Here is a 5555-nt window from a genome sequence, read left to right as displayed (position 1 = left end):
AGTTAATTTAATGAATTGGGTTCTCGGGCCTGGTGGAGAGGAGTGTACTGCCTTCTGTTTCAGGAGATCGTTTCTCAGGCTCATTTTTCTTGTTCCCAATGTCCCTGTTGTCAGGGAGTCACCCAGGCCTTCTGCCTATTAAGCCCCCACGTTGCCTTGTTCAATACAGCTGACTTACACGGTATAATCTTTAAACCTTAGTGTTTTTTCTGTAAAATGGGTATAGACAATATTGACGTCATAGAGATGACTCAGAGGGTGGAACCAAGAGTCCAGAGGGCAGAGCCAAGAGTTGTGGAGAATTCCAGTTGGCTTCTAATCAAGGAATTGGCAACCTGTGCCTGACTATTTCAGAATTGCTGTGGGCCAGTGACTCCTGTGTCCTCCCTCCTTTGGGGACAGAAGTGTCTGGTGAACTTGTATGACGTGTGCTGGGTATCTGGGGCAGATCACCTGTTCACAGGTCTTCAAATGGAGGGGAACTGTCCCCAAGGAGCCTCATCTGCACCTGGTCCTGACTTAGGTGCCGACATCCTGAATTCCTATGGGATGCTCTGAAGGGATGGCCTTGAGAGGGGCAAGTACAGTTTGAATGTGGAGGGTGAAAATTCGTTGTGAGCAGAGAGTGAACCATAGTGTATTATTTATGTATGTATATTTATTTATGTATTTATTTATGTATATATTTATTATGTATGTATATTTATGTATGTATGTAATTATGTGTGTTCTCTAACCCTTTGGAACTCCTCCCCCCAAAAAGTGGAGCCCACTTCCCCTCCCCTTTAGTGTGCGCCACATTAGCCACTTGCTTCCAATGCACAGACTGTGGCGGAAAGGCTGACATGTGACTTCTGAGACTAGGTCTTAAGAGGCACTGTGGCTCCCGTCTCGCTCTCTGGGAAGCCAGCTGTCATGTTGTAAGGATGCTCAAGCAGCCATGTGGAGAGGTCCACACTGTGAGGAACTGGGGCCTCCCACCAACAGCCACGTGAGGGAGCCATCGTGGAAGCAGACCCTCCAGCCCCGGTCAAGCCTTCAGATGAGTGGAGCGTAGGCCAACATCTTAACTGCAGCCGCATGAGGGACTCTGAGCTAGAGCCACCCAGCTAAACTCCTTCCACAGACCCCCAGAAACTGTGAGATAATAAACACATAGTGTTTTAAGCTACTAAGTTTTGGAGTGATTTATTATGCAGTAATAGCTAAGTAGTACACAGCGCTCTGGGCAGGAGGAAATGCAACGGTGCGTGTGAAGGCTCTGCGGTTTGAAAAGTCTTCACAGAAGTGAGGGGAGGAGTCCCGTGCCTCGGGCCTCAGGGATGTGACTGGCTATCCTTTCGTCTATCAACTTGTGACAGATTGTTTTAAAAAAATGGCATTAATTATGCTGGCCACTGTACCCTCATCCCTTAGCGATGAGACTCTGGAGCTCCTGTCATCAGAAGAAGGTGTCTGTTTGTCCATCCTGTAAACGCGGGTAGTTTCATAGATGCAGAAAAGCCAACTGGATGTCAGTTCCACACCCAGAGGCCTGGCCTGCTTCTGCGTGTTCTCTGGGAACCCTCTGCTGTAGCGTGAATAAGCCTGGGCCAGGTGGCTGAAGGATGTGGGATGAGTGGCCTGGTCTTTCTGTTGTCCCAGCTGACACTGAGCTACCCCTCAGAATCTGAGCCCCCCAGCTGACCTGCAGCTGACACAGACACCTGACAAAGCTCAGCTAAGATCAGAAGAACCGCCCCGTGGAGCTCAGACTAAACTGTCAGCCCACAGAATCATGAGCAAAGAGACGGTTGTCATTTTGAGATAACAAGTTTTGCAGAAGTTTGTTCCACAGCAACCGCTAACTGATACACACTGCTACTCCCCAGGGTGAGCACATGCGTGAATATATAGAGAGCGAAGGTCTCATCCTCTCACTTTGCTCTCCAACCCAATGCCACTCCCCACAGCTCTGTGAGTACCTTTCAAACACATCTGTCTGTCTAGCTACCTACCTACCTACCTATTCATCCATCCATCCATCTTTTTACTTCTTTGTCCAAAAGCTGCTTCACCCATAAGGACACTCCCTACTGGTTCTGTTCAGTCCCACTCAGATGAGAGGGTACAAGGACCCCATCCCCACCTAAGCCGTCCAAGCCATCCACCCTCAGCGTTCACGGATAGGATCGGGTCAACGGGGTCCACACATGAGGACAGCTCCTCCTCTGAGCACTTCCGAGCCAAGGTCCTGAGGCAGAGATCCTCTCTGCTCCACTTGGAGGGCCCCTCCTTCCTCTGCCGTCTGAGCTGCCCCACCCCGCGGTGTTCTCCCCTCGGTCCCCCATCGTTCTCTCAGCCTCTGTCTTGTGCTCTGGAATCATGCCAACGGGCACTTAGATCTTCACAGTGTTTCTGTCCCTGTTCCTTCTAAAGTCAGGCAGAAAGGGAGGGGAGAACACAGAGAACCAACCAGATCAACGTTCTGAGGTCTGACACAGGCACATGATGTATATGTATATACCTGCACATGTTTCTCTGCCGGGGAGACTCCTATTCATCCATCAAGACTCAACCTAAACGTCACCTCCTCAGGGAAGCCGCAAGCAAGGGCAGCGTATACTCTCCAGAGCGGGTGCTGTTGTCTGGGGTGTGTCCTTAGGACCTTTCTGTATGAGCATAAAGGCAGACACACAAACACAAAATAAATGGCAAAAAGTAAATCTAAGCTATCTCAGATGACAGACTTTGCACTTTTAGTACACACTGATAGAAGAATTGCACGACACAGGGATGTTAGGAATTCAGCCACATTGTATAGGTATTTCCTATCGGACTGATCACAAGAGCAGCTGCAGCCATTTGCAGACCAGCCATCCATACACGGTGGGCGTTTCACTTATTCCGCCTTTAGAGGGCGACAGGTGTGCATTTGAATCCGGGACCTTGTACTTGCTCTCCTAGGATCTGATGCCCCAGCTTGGGAACCGCTATAGAGGAGGGAGGAGGGGGCGACTACCCTTGCCTGTGGCTTCCCTAAGGAGGGGATATTTAAGCTGGGTCTTGGTGGATGAATAGGAGTTTGCCAGACAGAGAAAGAGAGAAACATCAGTTTGAACAGAGGGAAGAGCATGTGCAAAGATACTGAAGCATAAAAGGGCCTGTGGGCAGGAGTTCAAGCTCAGAATAAGAATAGCTGATATTTACTGCATGCTCATTATGTGACCGAGGCCTCCATGTAATATTTTTAGTTCATCTTCACAGAAAGCCTATGAATGAGGGGGAGTGCCACCAGGGGCCTGCTCCAAGCAGGGTCCTCAGCCACCTGGGGTAAGGCCGGCCCAGCCAGCCTTGCCTGAGGAAAGCTCGGGTCCTACCCCACTGTCCTGCCTTTGGCCTGAGAGCTGTGTGGTTAACTGTGTCAGATACCAAAGGCACCTCAGAGGGCATGAGGAAAGGACCTCCCAGGCCAGGTGATGCGTCTTACCTGCCCACCTGGACCTATGCCCAGAGCTCAAGCTCCCTCCTCCACGCAGGAAGCCCAGCAGGAGACAGACTGCTCACTCAAGGGGGTCACTGGGGCCAGCTTACTCAAGGGACTGTCTACAAGGTGGAGGTGGCGCTAAGGAAACCTTCAAGGGATGGCGGAGGCTCCTGAGCCGGGAGACATCTGGAGGCCCCATCAGCCCTGGGCCTGACGTTGCAAGGGAGGGAGCTATGCAGGAGCTGGAGAGAGTCGTAGCTGTGGGAGGGGCCACAGCAGCTGGACTGTGGCTTGAGGAAGACGCCAAGGGCAACCACAGCCCACCATGGAGGGAGCGGGGAGCTGGCAATGAAAGCTTCACCCTCCCTCTCGTCCTGCCCTCCTGTCTCCCTCCGCTGCCTCCCATTGGCTGAACCCCCAGGAAGCCAGAGGGCCAGGGAGCTGTTGTTACAGCCGAGGAGGCCGGCCTTCCGGAGCACAGAGAGGGAAAAGAGGATCTTGCAGAAGCAGTAAGTACCCGGTGTGACTCTGGGTCAAGGCCACCCTGCTTCTTTAACACACCCGCAAGCACAGGGGCTCATCACCCTCAGCCTCTGCGAGTGAGCGTGGGGCAGGTCTAACTGGTTCTGTGAAGCTGAGCTGGTTTTACTGAGAAATCAGGTGACCCACTGGGCTCAGAGCCCTGAGTTTAATTCCTGGCTGCTTGCTGGCTGTGTGACCTTGAGCAGGTTCCTGGAGGTGCCTCTCAGGGTCCTCGTTGGTATGACGGGAACAGTGACAACCACCATCAAGGTTCCCACGAAGATGAAATATGATAGGTTTTCCCCACTCCAAGCCCTGTTCCTAGTGGGTTTCTAAATACGCTCTCATTGAACTCTCCCTCCGTCTCTGTGTGACATCCGGATCATGGCCCATATTTCACAGAGGAGGATGCTCAGGAAGGGAGGTTAGATGACTCACCTGATGTCCCCTCCACAGCTAGTCAGTGGCAGGGCTGAAGCCTTAACCACTGCACAGGCCGCCCCCTGTGATAAGTGACACCAGCTTCACAGAGAGCCCGAGACACGCACGCTCGCCAGTGGCGCTTCATCTTCTCAAAATCATACTTCACAGAACAGTCGACACTATGGTCGTGACTTGGTGTGACGACGGACGGACGGTAACTAGTCTTATCAGGGTGATCATTTTGTCACGTAAATAAACGTCAGGTACTATGTTGTACACCTGAAATGAATACAATACCGTATGTCAACTATACTTCAATGAGAAAAAGCAACTGCCAAAAAAAAAAAAAAAAGTAAAACATGCTAGATTTGGTTACGACCCCTAGTGGACCACAGCCTGATTCAATGTTTTCCTTCCCCTCTCCAGGGCCAGTCACTGCCAAGAATTGGGTGTTTATCATTTTGTGGTGCGTACTGATACATTTACCAATGTATGCATCAATAAACAACATTTGTTGTTTTGCATATTTGAAACTATAAAATAAAATAAATTCAAGAAAAAATAATACTTCATAGATGGAAATGAATTAATAACTGGGGTACCTCCTACCTTCCAGGCCCTTTCCTTGAAGTGACTTTAGCAGTTGGGGTTATCATCCTCAAGGATGGGGAAACTGAGGCCCAGAGAGGTGAAGTGCCTTGTCTCAATCCTACTTTGGCAGTAAGTTTAATTTTAGGAGGTGGCTTTGCTAATTTTGGGGAAAACAAACCCTGCCTTGTCACTCCATCTGCTCATGGGATTATTAGCTATGGCATATTTAGAGGTGAGAAGAAAATGGGCAGTGTTTCAGAAAAAAAAAATGCTATGCTCTCCCTCTAAGGGAAAAAAAAAATACTTGGAATAAAATAAAAGACCTACCTCTAAATTTTTCAACTTTTTTTTTCTGGAATGTTCTATTTCTGACAAGGAGTGAAAGCTTTAGGGCCTGCTGATGACAGAGGGAGGCCGGGGAAGCCAGACATGGGCCAGATGGAATGGGCACCATGTCCTTCTTGTCCCTTTATTAACACCTAGGACAGGATGACCTGTCACTGTGAGCAAGGAGGAGGGAGAAAAATGAGCCAATTCGTTTCTAAATGGCTCT

The 5555-nt window shown here is 50.0% G+C and overlaps 1 long non-coding RNA gene across 1 annotated transcript; it reads right to left on the bottom strand.

The window, feature by feature from the left end:
- Nucleotides 1–1161: 1161 nt before the first annotated feature.
- LOC138921189 (uncharacterized) lies at nucleotides 1162–4690 on the bottom strand. The gene is made up of 2 exons (XR_011433547.1): nucleotides 4427–4690; nucleotides 1162–2651 (listed from the first exon to the last, which is right to left on the bottom strand). It is a non-coding gene; the product is annotated as an uncharacterized lncRNA (long non-coding RNA).
- Nucleotides 4691–5555: the final 865 nt, after the last annotated feature.

Source organism: Equus caballus, chromosome 28 (assembly GCF_041296265.1).
Source record: "Equus caballus isolate H_3958 breed thoroughbred chromosome 28, TB-T2T, whole genome shotgun sequence".
NCBI lineage: Eukaryota > Metazoa > Chordata > Mammalia > Perissodactyla > Equidae > Equus > Equus caballus.
This window is presented reverse-complemented; position numbering and strand designations above follow the sequence as displayed.